The sequence below is a fragment of the Anguilla anguilla genome, chromosome 10, assembly GCF_013347855.1.
Source record: "Anguilla anguilla isolate fAngAng1 chromosome 10, fAngAng1.pri, whole genome shotgun sequence".
Classification (NCBI taxonomy): domain Eukaryota; kingdom Metazoa; phylum Chordata; class Actinopteri; order Anguilliformes; family Anguillidae; genus Anguilla; species Anguilla anguilla.
In genome coordinates this window covers 19942642-19962602 of record NC_049210.1, presented here as the reverse complement: position 1 = coordinate 19962602, position 19961 = coordinate 19942642, and the positions used below count along the sequence as shown (strand labels likewise).

General features: G+C 41.7%; 1 protein-coding gene across 7 annotated transcripts in view; it reads left to right on the top strand.

Annotated features, from left to right (window-relative positions):
* Positions 1–1420: 1420 nt before the first annotated feature.
* ehmt1a (euchromatic histone-lysine N-methyltransferase 1a) overlaps positions 1421–19961 on the top strand; it is a 44050-nt gene continuing 25509 nt past the window's right edge. For 2 of the 7 annotated variants that reach the window (XR_004761173.1, XM_035378875.1), the window contains exons 1-2: positions 3740–3855; positions 19007–19089. The gene's annotated coding sequence lies outside the window, so the exon portion shown is untranslated. Of the gene's footprint in view, positions 1475–3739; positions 3856–7535; positions 7641–11469; positions 11586–11745; positions 11948–19006; positions 19090–19961 lie in introns of those variants that run through there. The other 5 variants (XM_035378877.1, XM_035378876.1, XM_035378878.1 and 2 more) reach the window with 5 other exon arrangements.

The window sequence follows — 19961 nt, the reverse complement described above, 5'->3', positions numbered from 1 at the left end:
TCAATTATTGTTTATTAATTAAACGAATTGAAATAAGGTCAATCAATCAGTGAATGTCCATTGACCTTATAAATAATGGCCAGTAAAGGCAAGCAACTCTTAACACCTTCTGTAGCGACCCCCTTTCTTAACACAAGCCTGAAAATGACACACCCAAAATAAAATGGTTACTATTCCTGAACCGTTTTACTACCTTTTTAGGCCTTTGCTACAGCTGTTGAGCTTTGTTTTGGGGTTTTTTTCTGTCTTCAGTTTCCTCTTCGGCAAGTAAAAGCATGCTTGATTGGATTTAAATCAGGTGACTGACTTGGCCAGTCCAAAACTTTCTACTTTTTCTCCACTGATTAATGCTTCGGTTGCAAAGGCAATGTGTTTGGGGTCATTGTCTTGCTGTAGGATGAAGTGCCAGCCTATGAGGTTGGAGGAATTTCTTGGTACATAGCCAGACAAAACCTGTCTGCTCACTTCCAAATTCTCCACACTGCTGCCATCCTCCATTACATCATCAATGAGGACTAGAGAGGCTGCCCTGGAAGCAGGTATACATGCCCAAGCCATGACGTTACCTCCTTAATATTTCACAGATGAGGGAGTGCTTTGGGTCATGAGCTGTTTCTTCCTTTCTCCACACTTTTGGCTTTTCATTGTTTTGGTTTATTTTGGTCTCATCTGTCCATAAAACTTTCTTCCAGAAACCTCCTTGCTTGTCATTGACATTTTTGGCAAATTCTAATCTGGCATTCTGATTTTGCTGCTAATGAGAGGTTTGCATCTGATGGTGTAGCCTCTATAATTCTATAATTCTTGAAGTCTTCTGTGAATGGTGGCTTGTGACATTTTCACTCCTGCCCTCTGGAGGCTGCTGTTGATGTTGCTGACCATTGTATAACATATGCATGTATGTTCCATGAAATGAAAACTGATCATCTGTACTTTTGTCTCATATTCATCTTAGGATCTCAGATCTAAACATATTAAGTGTACAACAAAAATAACAAATTTCACTCTGCCATCCCAAACTTTTGGTGGGCACGGTATGTTCATATACCAGTGTATATACCATATGCCATTGTAATACCAGGTCGTCTAAAATCTAAAATATGGTTCATTGCATACAAATGAAAAGAAACAAATAAAAACAATTGCTGCATTAAAACTTAAATATCATCAAAAACTCCAGAAAGTGAAATTGACTTTCTTATAAATCAATTTAGGCTATGGGCGTTTTAAAGAACAGGCAGTACAGTGTCTTTTGTATTATCTGCAGTCAATAAACAATGAATAGGCCTATTATGCTCGCGCGGCTATAAGGAACCGAACATAATTTTATTTATTTTTGACAGTCTGAATATGTTCAAAGTGTAAATTAATTGTTGCGTGTATCAATTAATGTCACAATGACGTCAAAAAGCGGTGAGTAGGCGGGGATTCGGGGCACTCTGGTGACTGAAGTGAGGCTACATTGAGAACAGAGGTAAGATAGTGAAGTGTTTAAGCTCGGCAACTTTCTGTCGCCATTGTCTCGCGATTCCTTTTCATGAAAATGTGATATAAACAGTAGGTTAATGGTCGGAAACAAACCTAAACAAAAAATGCGCCGGTGATCTTTCTGTAGGCTACGCCTTCCATTTCAAAGTACCCGCCCGTCCTCTACTTCAAAAACTCTGCACTATTGTGTATGTGCCTGGTTGCGCCGAATACTTGGATGGAAAAATCCCAGTGCTGCCCTCAGAACGCATTTCCAGATATAAAAATCTTATGTGTGCTGTTTTATACCAGCATTGGGCTTCGTGTAATGCTACTTTGCAGTTACTGAACAGAAAGGGTGGAACGTTCCAGTTCTGTACTTTTAACTGAACCGCACCGAAAGGAATGCAGTTCCAACGGTGAAACATTCGTGCATTACGTTGACACGCATTTTATTATAAAGCTATCTTACGGCATCGGTTCTGTACTTGACTATTTCCAAACTCTAGTGGCTGCTGTAGGTATCTTGCGTGCAGGCCTACTCAGTTTAATTGTCACTCGGTGTTGATTTTATTTAGGCTATTTGTCTTCTGCAGTCCCCGCCCCACAGGATATCATGCGTTCAGCCACACTATTTTGAATTTGAAGTTTCTGTAGGCAGTCGAGTTATGACTCAGTGGTGGCAGCCATTGTGGCTCTCCTGTCTGTTCTGAAAAACAGTAAACTGACCTCATTCCTCATTAGACTTAAGTTCATTTCGATCCACTGCTACAATTTATCAGGAAATGTCATGCTTCGTAGCTGTTATCGTAGGAAACTGTTGGCATTCAAACGAGGAAGCCTCAAGCAAGTCTCGTATTAAATTGTGTGATTTTATTAGTTGGTCGTATAACATAGGCTGCATTTTATGATATTCACGTAAACAAATGGATTTAATGTAAACTAATTACTTTTCTTGGATTGTAATACTGGTTTGGATTTTCCTATTAAAATATCCACAAACCACTGCAATGAGCACACAGAGTAGAATGGTTTTATATTATTAAGCTAAATTGTAACTGGAAAATACTGCATGTCTAGTCGATCCAACACATCCCGTAGGCTATATTTGAGGTCTAATAAGATATTTTAGCAGCTGTGTGGAAGTGTAATGGTTGTACATAATGTGACGTGCGTTCCTTGACGGTTGGTTCCATATAATTATGCACTAGCCAGTTATTTTGCAACAGATGGCGCTCAAGAGTCAAGAGAGCAAAAGCACTCCTCGAGGACTTATTTACGGGGACTCTCCGCCAAATCTTGACTCTCATGGAAGCCCTTGGTTTAATCAACTACCATTGTGGGCCTCTACAGGCTTGCAAATTTCATTGAAGTGGACAATTCTGAGAAATGGAAAATAGGCACTTGAAATATAGATACCGAAACTGAATTACACCATGCGTTTTTGAAAATTCGCCTTTAATTGTTGGTTATTCTAAGGAGCTGTTGTATTTTCTGACTAACTTTGTTTTTATGTTAATGCATGCCTGAAAGAGTTTTTAAAGTTTACATCCTATAAATGTTCAAAATTATTGAGCAACCTGGTGAATGCTGGACCCTGGGGATTATTTATGTCATTGATTTGGTAGAGAAGATGTAGTCTTTCACAGAGGGATATCTGAATGATTATGCCATCACTATTTTGGCTAAAGGCAGCCTCTGGCTGTGGTGTTGAAATTATTTGAACCACCATTAAAACTGACATCCACCAAGTACTGAGGCCAAGTATGTATACTTTTGACTGTGCTTACACAAGGTATCATGGATTGTGTTATAAATAAATGTACATTTTGATTTACAATTGTCAATTTATGAGGTTTGTGCCAGGTCTATATAATTTGAATTTACACACCTTAAAACAGGATTGTATTCAGGATTCAAGAAGAATGCAAGCAAGCTGCTATACATGTAGGACACATTTCTGCAAGTCTGAATGCTAACTTTAAAACAGTCAGAGACAACCTTATCTTCTGAGACTTGGTTTGGATGTTGGACCCTGAAGAAATCGAAGCAAAAGCCTGAATAATTACATTGATAAGACTGTGCTCTAAAACACTGACTGGAAGAAAGAATACAGACAGGAGTGACCTGATTGACATGCCACCCATAGCCCCCTTTAGCCCTCTCCAGGGACGAGCACGGCTGACACGATGTTGGAAGCCATGAGTGCTTGTTGTCCCTTCTACTCTCTGCCAGCTTGTCTGGCTGTACTGAGCATGCTCAGTACTGCTGCCGCTGCCCCTAGTGGAAGCAGGAAGTAGCATGCATTGCAGTGGAGTCGGGCCTTTGGACTGGAGGGAAGCATGGTGCAGGCCTGCCGCTGAAAGAAAGGCCCTTCAGCTGGTTAAGGTATGGCAGAGTACGGGGTTGGGAGTCAGAGAGAGAGAGAGAGAAATAGGGAGAGATAGAAACAGAGTTAATCCTGCAAGGACTAGACAGTGTGTGTGGTGTCATTTCTGTGCTTTTGTATCTGTTTGGTTCATGTTGTCCTGTTTCTTTCAACATGCATTCTGGAATGCATTCTTGTCTGCAAACCTGTTGTTTTTTTGCTGCCAGATGATCTCACGTTGTGTTTGCTTTTTAGCTGGCGGGTTTCCCACGTGCACCATAATGACTGCCAGGCTGAGCCATTTTTGTTTGTCTTTTCCCGAGCTGTAAGCAAGCAAGCAGGCAGGATGTGGACTCCACAGGCAGTGTCAGCTGAAGGAATGTCAAGGAGTTTCTCTAATGTAACTCCAATGAGAAGGCAAAAGCTGTCTATGAGTGAGAATGCAGAGCAAATCAAATGGCTTCTGTGGCAGTATTTTCCCTTATGTTTTGAGCTATTTCCAGGACTGTTGTTTGCCATCTGTGAAATAATTAATCTAATTTGAAGGATAAACCCAAAAAATACTTAAGATGGTTTATAGAGTCTGTTGCATTGCTGTTAATTTATTCATCTGGAATGTGTTGTTAAATACCTGGATGGCACCGAGCGTACACAGCAGGTACTGTACGTACTGTTGTTATAATATTGGGCTTCTCCTAACTGTCCAGTCTATTGGTTGTTAAGCCTGTTTTTTGCTTCTGATTTTGCAGATGCCCTGTATATTGCTATTGTGAAAAACTGCCTTCAGGTCAAAAGGCTCCCATAAGGAGCTTTGCTTATTTACTGTAGCAGTAACTAAGAACATACTTATATTGTTCTACTGTACTTTAGTATTTACATTGGACAAGTGCCTTCCTGCACTGTTCTACTGTACTAATCTTCATATGAGCCATGGAGGAGAGCATCCTCAGTCGGGGACAATGAAGGAACCTAATGAGCATTTATTGGAAGCTTTTTTCCCATTAAGATTGACAGGGAATAATCATTATGTATTATGTAAAATAAATCATTATGATTAATCTGGCATCCCCAAATCCTACTTCCGTTTCTACAACCAATGAACGTTCATTAATTTTACCTGAAAGGGAATATTCCTGGTGCGACTTTCTGAGAATGGTTTGTTGTCTTTCGTTTAAATGACCACCTTGGTGTCTCAATACTGTTCGTGGCTTTCACTTTCCAGTTTGTCCCTTTTGGCTTTCTCTTGACTTTGGTGTGTACTGCCCCCTGCACTTTTAAGAGTGGGGGGTGCTTTGGGACGCTCACACAAATTGCTCGAAAATCTGTTTTCCCGCTTGCTTGAGGTCAGGCTGGACTGCAGGTGGGGGTCATTCTGTGTGAAATCAACAGTTTGTGGTACAGGCCTGTTAAGCCTTTCTAAGGCGTGTTGTGCACATTTTCAATGGTACGGACAAGGCAGTGCGATGTGTCTTTCAGTGGTATCGTGACTGTAGCGGCTTTTCACTGTTGGAACTGGAAGCGGGTGGAGCCCTGGAGTTGTGCTTTTCTGCTGGGACTCAACCAGGCATTGTGGTTAGTAGCCTGGTCAGCAGGAGGCAGATAGTGGCTTCCTTTTGTCTATGATTCATTTGTTTGCAGAGCCAGTGAGTTTGGATAGTCTATGAACACAGAGGAGTTTTTTTTTAACCGCCTTTTTCAGTATAGCTGTGGAGATCATGATAGGATGATGACTTTCAAATTTGTTTGGTCTTTTTTGGCTGGTCTTTTTTAAAAACACTTTTTCCTTTCCCTTCCCTTTTAAGGAAGGTCATTATCTACAGCAGGAGTAGCCAACCCCGGTCCTGGGGAGCCGCAGGGTCTGCTGGTTCTTGTTTTTACCTTAAATGCAACAACCACTTTAGATCCAAAAAACCATGTGAGGTGAGAGCTGTGTAATTGACTGCTTTGATTTAACAAATATGTGTTCAGTCACAACAAAAACTAGCAGACCCAGTGGCTCCCCAGGTCCTGCCTCTGACTTTGAGGGTGGGTTGGAGTGGGACAAGAATTGGAAAGGAGATCCACCCTTGGTTGTAAGTAGCTGGATCCAGATTGGGCGATTGCCTGTCATGTCTGATTGTAGTTAGCATATGGATAGGATATTTTCCCTTCCTATGGACTGAAAACAGTGCAGGTGTGTGCATATGCTCCACTGAAAGAAGATTTTGGCGCCTAATGGAACCTGCTATTATCGCAGCAGTTAAGGCCATGCTGTTATGAAAACCTTTGAAAGCCATCTCATATGTGAAGATCACCGACCAGCAGCAAGATGGAACAGCCAACATTCTACAGGCAAAAGATACCATCCACAATCAGTTTGTGGACAAAGAGCTTCAAGTCCAGATTTATTTACTGACGATAGGATTTCTTTGTAAAACTGGTTCATACCACGGTTTTCGGCAAATCTCAGTATCTAATTTCTTCGACTTGCAGTTTGTGGAACTGCCAGAGAAACATGATTGCTAGCCCTCTTCTGTGGAGGTGTTTCAACTGGAAATAATCACCGATCCTAACAGTGGAGTGCCATATTATTTTTGAAATTCTTGAATACATCCAACGGTTGACCTCATACCTTTGTCAGGGCCAAGCAAAGACAAGGTGGCGGACAAGAAATGGTGAACCAAGCAAGTGCCGTGGAGTTTTACCAACTGAAGTGCTGTTAGAAATATAGGAAGGGGAGAGATTGGAAACTCAATTAATGGTCTGTAAGTTTGACAAAGATTAGCTAGTTTGTAGCTTCAGGCACAAAATGTATGCTTGGGAAACTGCATTTTGTGCATTTTTACGAACACAGTTTGGGCAGCAAACAATTATCATTTAACAAATATGAATCCAAAGGAACATCTCACACTTAAAGGACTTACCCAATGACGGTATGCTAGAAATTAAATACCAGACTTGAAAGAACCCTAATTAATGTCTCAGGTGTATTAAAGAACAGAAGAGTGACAGCAAATTATGTTCTTATGACCCCCCAATGGCCACCATTAGATGCCAGCATCTAAAAATAATCATTTGAACAGACTGAGGGGAAGAGGGAGTTAAAGCAGAGATTCCATTGAGCTGAAAATATGTAGAATTGTGGAGAGAAAAAAGTACATTACATGACATTTGTTTGTTAAGAAGCTAATTTAACATCCTTTTGTTTTTGTGTTAATTGTTTTTGTTTTTAAGCCATGAGTGTTGTAGTCTGATGCTAGAGACGCGATGATTGGACAATACCAGCTAAATTAAAGCAGGTCTCTGAAAGCAGTTATTTATGGAGTCTCTGAATCTCTTGAATGTGAATGAGACTATAAAGGAAGTGCTGTTTCAGCGCTGGTGGACAAAAGCTCATGTAGTGGAAATGAAGCTATCTTGAAGTTTATTGCTTTTGTCATGATTTCTCTGACAGTAGTCAATTTAAAGCAGAGAGCTTTTCATGCTCACGTCTGAGAGAGCAAGAGAACGAGCGCTAACTATAAAGGTGGAAATGCAGTTTGGCTGGCTGTGAAGACTGTGTCCTTTGTCAACTGCCTTTCTCTTCCTCAAAATGGCTGGGTATATTTTTTTCCTCCCTCTTCTTTATCAAGAACAGCAGGACTGCTACTGAGCATGCCCAGTGCCGTGTCAGAGAAGATTCTACAGAGGATTTGGTCATGTGACCTCAGCAACTGTGCATATGTGGAAACTAGACCGAAGACTGTGGAGCCTCGGTCTCTCTGGCTCTCTCTCTCTCTCTCCCCCCACTCTCATTCTATCAATGGAATACCACAGACTAGACCAGGTACTACTATGCTGATAAAGAGCAAAACTAAAGTTTTTTATTTTTATTTTTACTATTCAATTTTTCTTCTTCATTTTCATTCTCTCTCTATAGAAGTTTGCAGATGGGAGTGGCCAGTTTCTCTTATGGTAATTTTTGCTTGGGGGTTTTTCCAGTTACTCATACATTTTTCAGTACATTCAAATTCATGTGTTTTTATTGGACCAGATTGGATGGATGGATAATTGACACACGAAGGGATGGAAATATGGATTGATTGATTGCACTTGTTTTTTTCTGGTATGCTATAAAGGAACCTGGGGGGCTGTGCACATATGTGTAGTAGCAGGAGGACCTGCATGGCGTAATAAATGTCGCTACTTAGTACCTACACTTGTGTTGTTCCAAAGGGACTGATTCCTTTTTCAAATTTCGTCTGGTGGATAACAGAGATTGGCAGACTTATTCAACTGCCTTTCTGGATTTTGTATATATACTTTATCATGTGAACTCTGCAATTGTTTGTGCTTGGAGATTTATGAAAAGTGTTGGCCTTAATGGTCCCTTTTGGATGGTCAATAACAAAGAGAGCATTAGGGTTGAGGTCATTTACATTTGTAATCAATCAATTCAGGAAATGAATACAAATTAAGTAATTAATTGAGAAATACCTGAGGAAAATGATTGGAATTTCAGTTAATTCACTGAATTTAGAACTGAAATGCTGTTGACCCCATCCTTGGTGGAAATGTTAATTTTATGACATCAAAAACAGAATTTAAAGTATCTTAAAAAGACTCGGGCCCTCTGGCTCCATTTGGGGAGACTGTTGGGACAGGTGAAATTGGAAATGCAATCTGATCACAGATTCACTGTCCCTGTCCCTGTCCCTGGAGTGAATGAATGGCCCTGAAGAGCTTGTCTGACTTTGTTCTTGAAGCCGGCACTCAAGACTTGTCTAAACACGATGTTGAACGGAGTGTTGGGGATCTCTAGTTCTTCTTTTCACTCATGGCTGGCTGTGTTCAGTGAGAGAGCAGACTTGGCCGTGTGTTCAGTAAGAGAGCAGACCTAGCAGTGTTCAGTAAAGGTGACGGGCTGTTTTCAGTGCTTGGAGGAGAGCTGTCTGTGTTCTGTTCGGAGGACAGTTTCTTTACTGGCTGTTGTTCTCTTGGCCTGCATTTCTGCGCTGAGATTTAGTCCCCTTGTTTCTGGAATGTGGACCCAAAATGAGCCTGCCCAGGCAGGCCATGGTTTCTGTAAGATTCTCCTGTGTGTGATATAGCCTGGGCAGGGCTGACAGACAACACAATTAACACATGTATTACATGGATTCTTATTAAATGCATTGCATATTCATATTTCTGTTTATTATTGATCAGTTCATATATGGAATTTGTGGTTTTAACGATACGAGCGTTGTGTGGCCACTGCAGGATGTGGGAGTGCTTTGGCTACTGTCTGACAGCTTTGCTGTTTGGGTTGAAGTCACGTGACTGGCCAAGGGGGTGTGGCTGCCTGGCTGACTTGGGGTGTAGCCCAGAGTCCCAGTTAACCAGCGACTCTCAGTCAGATCTCACACAGTCCCTGGTTATCTGGCCCAAAGTGAGATCTGGCCTGGAGTCGCTGGCTATCTGTGGTGTGCGTATGGACAGAGGGACAGTGTGCGCTCTTGTTTTTTGTTGCCGGTATAGTTTAGATTGCCTTGATGCATGGGTAGTTGTAAAAAAGGTTTTTTTTTAATTGTTGTTTTAAAAAATGTTTTTAAAGTGTATTAATAATATTGCACATTTCAAGTTTTTTGGGGAATTGCGAAGGTTGGGTTGTTGAGAGGGGGGGGGTATGATTGGTGAGGGCTGTTGGAGCAAGGGGAAACGCTACCCTGCTCAACAGTGCTAGAGGCATCTCTCACTCTTCCTGTCAGTACTTTAGTATATCAGAGTAATGAAATAGTGTGTTTATGTGCCAGCCAAGGCCTGTTTCTTGACCTGAACTGTTCCAGCCAGAGGAAGTTCAATGAACATAAATGTTGGAGAAATGGAACTGAAATAGTTTTTTGGGCTGTTTTTGTTTCCCTGAATGCTACATGGTGCACACTAACAGACCTGAAACAAAGCCACTTCCCCCTGCACGTCAGGAAGCTGGTTGCTGGGGAGGATATAGGGGGGATTGACATGGGCTGTGATCCACAGTGGTGTGTTTTGTGTGATTTTTTTTTTTTTTTAAGTTTTATTTAAAAGATTTTTGTAGGCTGCATCAGCTGAGCTCTTCCTGTATGGAATACATCCACGTGAGAGTGGAAATGAAGTTCCTCTCTCTCTCTCTGGCAGCTGTATTCCGATGTCTCCTGTGCAAAAGAGTCAGGATGTTGTGACGCGGGTCTCCCTTGGTGCAGAGCGCTGTGGCAGCAGCAGCCAGGCCAGATCGGCAGACTGAACATCTGTTTGACCCAGAAATGTTGGTTTGCGACGGTGCGCAAATATTTTGAGCAACGGTCACGGAAGGGCCCTGGTGCGCGAGTGAGAAACGGAGAGCTTCTGGAGGCTCGAGACAGATGCTGTTTGAATAACTCACAGGGTGGGGGAGGGAGGTAAAGGGGTAGCAGCACTGCAGCGATCATGTATGTTTCTGGGAGAAGCTTTCCGCCCTGTGCAGCTCTTTCTGGGCAGAGAAATGGCAATGAACCCTTTAATCACAAATATGTGATTAGAATGTTCTTAACTGAACATTGTAATGCTGATGCAACAATCACTACTGGTATTTGCAAGCAATGGAGTTCTAGAACACCGACTAGAAATTTTCCAAAAACATTCCAGAAACTACTATTGTAAGGGATGAGGAATCTAAATGCAATGGGTTCAAAGGGTTTAGGTAGAAAGAATCTGGTGTGGATGCCTGACCACGCGTCTAACCCATATTGTAACAATGTCCCTACAGTAATCTGTAGTCCCTATAGCCCTGGAATAATTTAGCAGTAAAAGCAGAAATTCACCCACAGTTGGTGTTATTGAGTTATTTGAAATAATGATTGAGACTGTGATGTTTTTTTTTTAAAAACCAAGCGGCTTTGAATTCAGAGTGGCTGTAAGGTTTTCACCAAGACTTCACTTTTCATTGACTGGCTGTCAGAAATTCCCCAAACCTCAAGGCCCCCTGAGATGGTCATCCAATACCTGATGATCTTCATCTCAGGAAGTGGTAACTTTTATTTGGACATGCCTCCAGGAACTACTTGGAGGAATGTCTGAATTGCTATATTTCCACATCATGAATGCAATTAGCACATGACTAACACTGCTATTTAGTACAGTGTAAATATTGAATGATGGCAACTTTTTTTACAACATTACCAAGAATTTATTTATTTTTTACCTGAAATTCTAAAACATTAAAATGATGAAAACATGGAATGTGAACATGAAATATGGAAATGTATATGTAAAATGTAACTTTCCCCCCAGTTGAACCCCTTTCAAATCCCTTGGGTGGGGTCGTCCCAGTTAGGTAACCTGTTTTCTTAGTTCTGATGGGGCTTGTCAGTGCTGTCTGTTGAAGGGGGTAACTGCAATGCATTGGGAAGGCCAGATGATGGGATTCTTTCTATCTCTTATACATCTCTAATGTTGAACCAAGGCAGGACAGAAACTCTCGAGAAAGCAGTAATATGCAGGGATTTTAGGATTCCTCCTGCGGTCTGTGCCTTGCCCCTGGCGTGGGGGCACCCCGGGGGCTCCCTCATTGGGCCCCCTCATACCCTCCTGCTCTTATAATGGCTGCACATGCTCATCAGCACAGAGCTCACTGAGCATGCTCAGTCCTCACCGTACAAGGAAACCAGCAGAGGGAGCAGCTGGGTCACATGACCAGAGCTGAATGCAAGCGGGGTGAGAAGGAAAGAGGCAACACGCTCTCTCTCTCTCTGTCTCTCGCTCTCTCTCTACAATGGAAGCCATCGAGAGGACACAGGTATGACGTTGCCTGGCATTCTGAAGCAGAATGGGGTACTTCAATGTCTGCTGTTAGACGGTGCTGTTAATGATCGATGTTTATAGTTTTGCTGCCTTTTGGAATAATCTTTCTCAAAGGTATAATCTGTATTTCTCTGCTGTTTTTTTCTTTTCCAAAGGTGCAATCTTGTGATTAAGCTCTGTGTGACTCATCTTCAAGAGTTCTTGATTACATGCCGGAAGTACAACAGCACCTACAGTCAAAGTCTCTTCACCTTTTTAAAGGAAAAAATGAGGCAGATGCTTGAAGTTGTCTTGCTTAGCTCAGCTACCAACAGAAACTACTGCAGAGTTTCCCTGAGGCCTGGATGTTGACAAGAGGTACAAAGGGCTTTGATGTTGTTGTAAGGAAATGCCATGGTATTGCCTAAAATAGCACATTGGCTGGGATTGAAGATTAAAACCAGGGGGATGGCAGCCAGTGGAAGAGGCTTGCTCTGCCTGTAGGCTTAGAAACTGGTAATGCATGAGCCCAAGGTTCTGGAGGCTGAAATGGAGAACGGAGTCTCTAATTGCAAGCTTTTGACGATTGTTGACTTCATTTGGGTCTTATACCAAGAGCACTCTGAATGAATTTTAAGGCTCTTCCGCCCACCACCCTGCTCCTTACCCTAAACATGCTTCCAAACATAAGGGCATTGTAACTTTCATTTTGGGCTGAATACATGAAAAAGGCTAAGGGCAGGAGAAGGGACGGGAAAGGAATGTCAGGGAAAGTGCTGGAAGTGTCTAGTTGAGGATGCATGGGTCAAACATGGATCTGGAACCCAGATGTGTCAGAAGTGAATAACTGATTTCTGTTGTTGAGATTCTGGCATTCTAATTGAGAGTTAAATGGCTGTGAAAGGTATTAGCTGATTTAGAAAAAATCAGCTAATACTTTGAATGGAGGCCCAGGTGAACTGCAGGAAGAGATTTATTTGGTTTGTAGTGCAGGTGAGTTTAATATTTGTAAGGTGCTACAGGTAGGCTTGGAATCATAGGCTTGGGTAGTGGAAATAGTTATGATCACCTTGTGAAAAAACAACCAGACCATTGCTGTTTATTTACAAGCATAATATGCTATTTATCAATAGTGTGTGTATGTCAGAATTTGGGTAGTATTGTGTAATTTAGAAGTACTGAGTAATTGGATTGTGCACATTTTACACATTTAAAGAAAGCAAAGATTTTTGCATGCACATAATCATACATTTATAAAGGATTCTCGCATGATTCTTATACATAACTCACACACACACACACACACACACACACACAAACATGCACACACAAACCTGTGGAAAGATCTAGCGTAGCGCCAGTAAACAGTTGTTATGAAATGGCTGATCTGCAGGCAGCTTCCTGTCCTTACTGAGCATGCTCTGCAGTCTGCCAGTAGGGGGAGTGCTGGTGCACACAGATTGCTTGTTTGTGTTGGTTTTCTCATGAAATAAGTAGAAGACCTTACCTCTGTCTCCCTATCGTCACTGTTCTCTGAAGTTCCTTAGTGAGTATTGATGATGTTATCCATACCCAATGATTGAGACTCCAGATTCATTGATGCATAGATATTTTCTTGCTTTAATGAAGTTAGAAACCAAGGTTTATCTAAAAGCACTGTTAAGTGATCGATGTGTGCCCCGCACCTGTGATTAGAAACTTTAGGAGCAGAGCAAATGGTTGTGTTGAAAGTACTACATTAAATTGTATCTGTGGGTTGGAGGTCTGTCAATGAAAAACCATAATTGACCAGGCCTGTCACAGTCGTTCAGCCTCTGGAGCTGATACGTGTCGGATTGTGCATGCTGGACCAAACCTGTAATGAGGGCAGTGTAGAGCGGCCTTCAGCTAAACTCATACTGGGCAGTGCTACAGCACAGTATAGCCCTGCATTTGGGGCCCTGGAAATCTCCTGCTAAGGTTTTCCATGTATGTTTATAGGATGTCTAGTGTGACATCCACTGCAGAGTAGCTCACGCTGCTTGAACCAGGATTACAGTGTATGAATGCGCTTCCCAGTCAAGCATCAAATCCTGGATTGGCAAGAAGACATCCCATCATGCAACAGGGACTTCTCTGGCCAATTAGCTGTGTTGTAAGCAGAGCCCCTTCTTGAAATGCTGGACAATGTTTCAGTGACAAGATGGACCAATAATGATGGACCAATGATGATAGACCAAAAATCAGGGTTACATTACATTTATTTGGCAGATGCTTTTATCCAAAGCAACGTACAATAAGTGCATACCAAAGGTCATTGGAACAACTACAAAACATAGGTCCGATAAGGTACAATACTCGTTTCGTTTTGTAACAGTTATTCATAGCCATGAACACATTAAGTCCAGTTCACACAGTAAACATTACTCTGACCTAACCTATGCTAAGTCAAACTAGGAGGCATGACAAGCTACAACATCAAGATAATGATACAAAGTACAATATAAGTGCTGGATGGAGGGTTAAAGATTTGTATAAAATATATATTTTGGGGAGGATTTTCCTGGTGTACCGAGACAATAAGAAGCACAAATGGGGTACAATCTCTTTATAACTCCCAGGCCTTGACCCATGGATACCCTTGCTACAGAGGAATGGTTTCCACAGAGAGAATTCAGCAGTAGGCTTTCAGAGTTAGTGGAATGTCTTTGCTGCAGCCAGGCACTGGGCAGGGTAGCTGGTGAAAGCAGGGAGGAAGACGCTCTTGTTCAGGTTGGGTGAGCAAAGGTCACAGTGGCTTTCAGAAATATGCGTTTTCAAAACACAGGCCATGTTTTGACTTATTTTTGGCTGCGTTTTAAATGAACTGACATTAATGGTTAATATTTGTCTATTAGTAAATCAGACTAGGGCACAGTTCAACAGTTTGATAAGTATATTCAATGACACCATGTCACAAAATGCATGGATTTTTTCCCCCGTTACCCTTTGTTTGGCGCCCCCCTAGACTTATTTGTACCCTAGGCAACCACCCTCACTACCTATGCCTACAGCCAGCTCTGATTCTAACCATGAACTGTGCTAAAATGGCACAGTTTAAGGTTGTGCTACTCTGCTTATAAGTACTGTTTCTGCTCCCCACAAGTTTCTCTGCATTGTTTCTTGACTGTGGTAGAAGAAGCCAAACATTGAAAACACAAAATGTTGGCTCTGCCAAGGACAGTGCGTTCTAACGTTTAAATGCTATCTCTAACTGATTTTTTTTTCTCTTGAGGTTACAGCTTGCTTTTGTGTTACAGTAAATAATGCCCAAATTGGCTGGCTTTAGATGTGAGTTTATGAAACACCTGGCTAGCCACAAATGCAAGCTGTTATTGCTTGATTATGTTAGCTAGATAGTTTATGGAATTGGTGAGAGCAGCACCCATCTTGTTGGCGTATTAGTAATATGAATTAACTAAAATGAACATGGTAGCAGCAATGAGATTGCCTATAAGCTATATTTGATAGTTAAGTTCTAAGTTGGAAGAAGCCATTTACTTTATTCAAAAGGCTGCTGTATCAGACCTGTATGCATTAGAACATGGGGGATGTAACATAGCAATATCTCCCTCTACCCTGTCAATCAACATAAATGTTTACCAGCCTGCTGCGTCATGACCAAACTACCACACTGTGGAGGTTCAGATTCACTATGGGCCATCACTATTGTGATCTTGAGAAGGATATTTCCCCTGAATATGGCATCGCCCTTATACAATGCCAGGGCTTTTGGATACAGCTTCATTTATCCACACAATAAAGCCTTGATCCTAGTTAATTAATTTTTCTTCCTTTTCTTCATCTTCTACTTCTCCCAAATTTCCCTGCTGATGACATTGTCAGAAATTTCCAGTTTTTTGTCTCGTTAATGAGCTTCACACCTACAGCCAGTTCCATCAGCCAAAACCAACACCTCTTTGTCAGCCAGTTGAAGAACACATGGATGACATTATGCTTGTGGAAATGCAAGGGTTTGGACAGGATGTAAATAAGTTATTTTGTAATTGGATACTCTTTCTTTCTCTCTTTTGTATGGTTGGGGTGGTGCAGCAGCACCGTTTTGCTGAGCAGAAATGATAGTTGGCTGAGTTCAGTTAAGTGTTCATCAAATGTTTATTTTATTTGAGCAGTTACCATTACATTGTCCCTCATCAATGGCAATCATATTACACAGCCTCCATGCAATTATTACAGAACACTGGTAATCACATAATCTCCTCTGAACAGGCATGAACAGAGACTGTTGAGATCTCTCCATGCCCATGCTGGTGATGTGCAATGCCTTGCATTCATTTGATTATGGATCAAAGTTGTTCCGCACATAAATTTTAGTACTGAACCACATGACCTGTGTGAAATTGTTCCAATGATTATTTCCCAAAATTTCCCTTTATATTATTATGTGCAGTGATTATGTCCTATAATTTTAGATGGCAGGAATGCTGACATAAATGTTACTGCCAGTAACCTAGCTTTGCTCTCATTTGTGTGCCTCAGGTCAGTGTGTTGGTCTAGTGTTGCTATCTTGTATTCAGGAATTTTGGGATATTTTAAACAGGAATTTTAACATAGGCTGTCCATGGGGACAATAATATTGTAGAAATTAATTAAGGACTCCTGAGTTCTTTAAATGATCAGAGTTTTTAATTTATGTAGGCCTAGTATTGTACACATCCTTGCCCTGTTTTGGCTAACATTTTCAAAAACCTAGAGTCAAAATGCTATTGTTTTTACAGCTATATACCTGTGAGAAACTGATTTAAATTTCATAATGAAATTTATATCATATAGCATTCAAACGCTGCAACATGTTGTCGGGCTATGATAGCTAGTGACTACAAGGAAGATGGTAAATTGCCAGATTATATTTGTGCATTCCTGTATATGTATGTCAGGATTTTTCCTGGCTCAAAATAGGGCTTAGGTGGTGACTTTGTGTGACCGTGACTTTTCCAAAGGCTATATTTTTTCAGCATTCTACAGCAATAGTGGTAGGCCTATTTGAAATTGCAATAAGTCTTGAAATGCATTTTTTATTTTTGTAACTCAAAGCCTTTTAACTTCATTAAGGGAGGCACGGTGGTGTAGTGGGTGGTGCTGTCGCCTCACAGTGCACAGCCCCTGGGCCTGTCTGTGTGGGGATTGCATGTTCTTCCCGTGTCCATGGGGCTTTCCTCCAGGTACTCTGGTTTCATCCCATAGTCTAAAGACATGCAGGTAGGCTAATTGAAGACACACAGGTATGGATGTGCGTGTGAATGGTGTGTGTGCCATGCGATAGATTGGCGACCTGTAAAGCATGTATTCCTGCCGCTTGCCCAATGCATGCTGGGATTGGCTCCAGCATCCCCCGCGTGACCCTGATAGATATGGATCGATGGATAGATGGATGGACATTCATTCAAAGAATGCTTGCACCATCCTTTTTTCCACTGATATTACTTACCCACTACAGCATACAGCATTTTTATGAATTTTATTTCTCAGTTCAATCTGCTCATATAGGCAAAAGCAGTGTAGGTTAAAATCATACTATACAAGATTTTTTTTTAGCCTTGCCTTGGTCCAGTATTTAAAATCACGGAAAACACGCCAACTCCATGTTACTTTTCTTCCCCTTTGTGAACCTGTCATGGCTGTCGCCATAGAAGAAAAGCAATTCCCAGGTTGACCAGGTTTTTGAACGAGCCCTGTCGGCTTGTTGCTTGACTTTGCTGTGCTTCTTCATCGCCATTGCGGTAGCTAGCTGAACGCTTTGCTGCTGAAACCTGATCCCACTCCACAGGTTCTGTAGCCACACCCTCCATTCCCAGTACAGAAAAGAGTGTAGAAGAAGAAACATTCTGAGGAATACTGATACCGCCGATGTGCGCTAAGACAGAGACTTCCAGTGTATCATAAACATGATTGGTTATAAAACATATCTATTTTATTATATTTTCAAGGTAAAGATCTTGCGTAGTATGCCTGTAATAAAAATACAGTAGAATCCACTTAATTGCTAAATCTTGAACCATTTCCCATTATCCTAAAACATTATCGCATATTTTGGACATTTCCATGGAATTATGTCCAATTACAGTGCATAATGATCTTTCTATAGGCTATGTGTTAAAAGTCGGCAGATGCCTCATGAATGAACTGGCAATTGTGCTATAAAAACACAAAACCGGCAAAATTTACAAAGGTATGCAGTTTCTGTTGAAAGTAGCGGATGCTTGAGTGGCACGCAAAGTTGTTGCACCCTGTATATTGTCTCATTCTTTTAGGAGATTCAGCGGATTCTACTGAAGTTCATTTTGCTTGTACACCTGAAAGCAGTCAAAACTAAAAAAATAAAAAACCTGGAATACAGTGCCATTTATGACTATATTGTGCATGGATAAGTAATTAATTATCTTACCGTTTTGCGCGATTTCTGCTATAGGCGGCTTGAAAAAAACCGGTAATGTGCTTAACTGTTACACTGGTAAAAAATGTAAGTTGCTCTTCCACTGTCTCCTGAGCTGGTTGGTAATATTTCAGTGCGTCTCTGGGGAGGATAATTTCAGTCCGGCAGTGAAGTGGGTTTTGAAGATCGAATGAGCAGTCATCCTGATGGCTAACAAAGTGTGGTGGGTGGGAGGGGACTTTTATTGTGACAGCATTCCTTAGCTTGCTGAATTTTTTTGCTGTTACTCCCTGTTCCACTGTTCCGAGCAGGAGGTGGATATTTCTGGAGATGCTGGCGCTTGTTGGCTGTGTTTGGAGAGCCACATGGGATTTTGAGTTTTTTTTAAGAGTTTGTCTATGTTGTATCTCTTTGGTGGTGTGGTACTAGAGGTTTGTGAAATGTTGATTGTGTTCAGTTCTGCAGTGTTTCTGGTCCTTCCCATGATCCCATGGGATAATGTAACACAATAGACATGCCAGACATGCCTGGGGCGGGGTGCACAGATTCCACACTACAGGCGTTTGTGGCATGCAGGTTTAAAAATTATGTCAATTCTGAATCATTCTGAAAACGTTGGCTGGGGGGGGTGTGTGGGTTGAAGGTCATCTTTAGAGGCCACTCTGGAGTATTTTTCCTCAACTCTCAATGCTAATTTTGCCATGGTTGTTTTCAAAGGTCCGTAAAACTGAGGAAATCATGTACTACCCATTACTGCTCTTTGCCAACATGGCACCTGTGGGCCAGTGAACCCTTATCGCATAAACTGAAGCTCGGCAAGGTCATACTGTTTTGTGTCATTGGTCATTGGCCTTCTTTTAAGGAAGACCGTAGTATAAAAGATAAACAGAGAAGTCGGAGAAGCTCAGCTCATTTGTGATGCTCCTCAGAATGATTTATATGACAGCCCAATGCTTAGTATTTGTGCACTGGTTGTGCCCTCCATTGGTCTAATGTTGTGCTCTCTCTTGCTCTGATTTTTACAGCTGTGTTCCTGGGATCTTACTGCATAAGAGAGGCTCTGAGTCATAGAACTTGGGAGACACCGTACACGCTACTTTGCGAGTTGGTAAGATAATGTAATTATATAATTCTCTGTCTTTTTCCGGTTCCTGATGGGACTGATAGTAAAATGTTTGACTGCAGGTCACGTGACAGGAGACTGATATGGGCATCAGTTATGAAAATATAGAGACTTCTGGGTGGTGGAAATAGTCTATTATTGAGATGGGATAGTTTTGTACAATCCTATAATGGGGTCATCCGGTAATGTGGTTTTTCTTTACACTGGCCACATATAGTTAGTTTTTTTTTCATTTCTTGTGTTTGTGTGTATGTGTGTGTGCTCGGATGCGTGTGTTGTTATGCGAATGGTAGCTTATTGTCTCAGTGACACAGCTGCAGAGAGAGAGATGAAGGGATGGTGGGGTTACGTGCTGTGGGGAGTGGAGTTGGGCTGTGGGGGACAGGATCAGGTTTTGGCTCTGGGCCTACAGCCAAAGAGGCTGGCATGCTCAACGACGGTCTGGAGTAGAGCAGTGCGCTCAGGGCTTAATGTGAATGCTCTCAGTAAGCAGTGCACTTTAGGCACAGTGGATCACAGTGTACTTAGGATACAGGTGCAGTGTAATAAAGCACACTCAGGACGCAGTGTACTCAGGATGCAGGTGCATTGTAATAAAGCACACTCACTCAGGACGCAGTGTACTCAGGATGCAGGTGCAGTGTAATAAAGCACACTCAGGACACAGTGCTCAGGAGGCAGTGTAATAAAGCACACCCAGGACGCTGTGTGCTCACAAAGAAATCTTTACTGTCATGTCCCTGGTATGTTAAACTTGGTAGAGCTTAATGTTGCTGTCAGGTCTGCCCCCAGCCCTTAGCTGTTTCCATAACTACCAAACATTTTGAAGTTTTATCATTTCTGGGGGGTTTTTATTG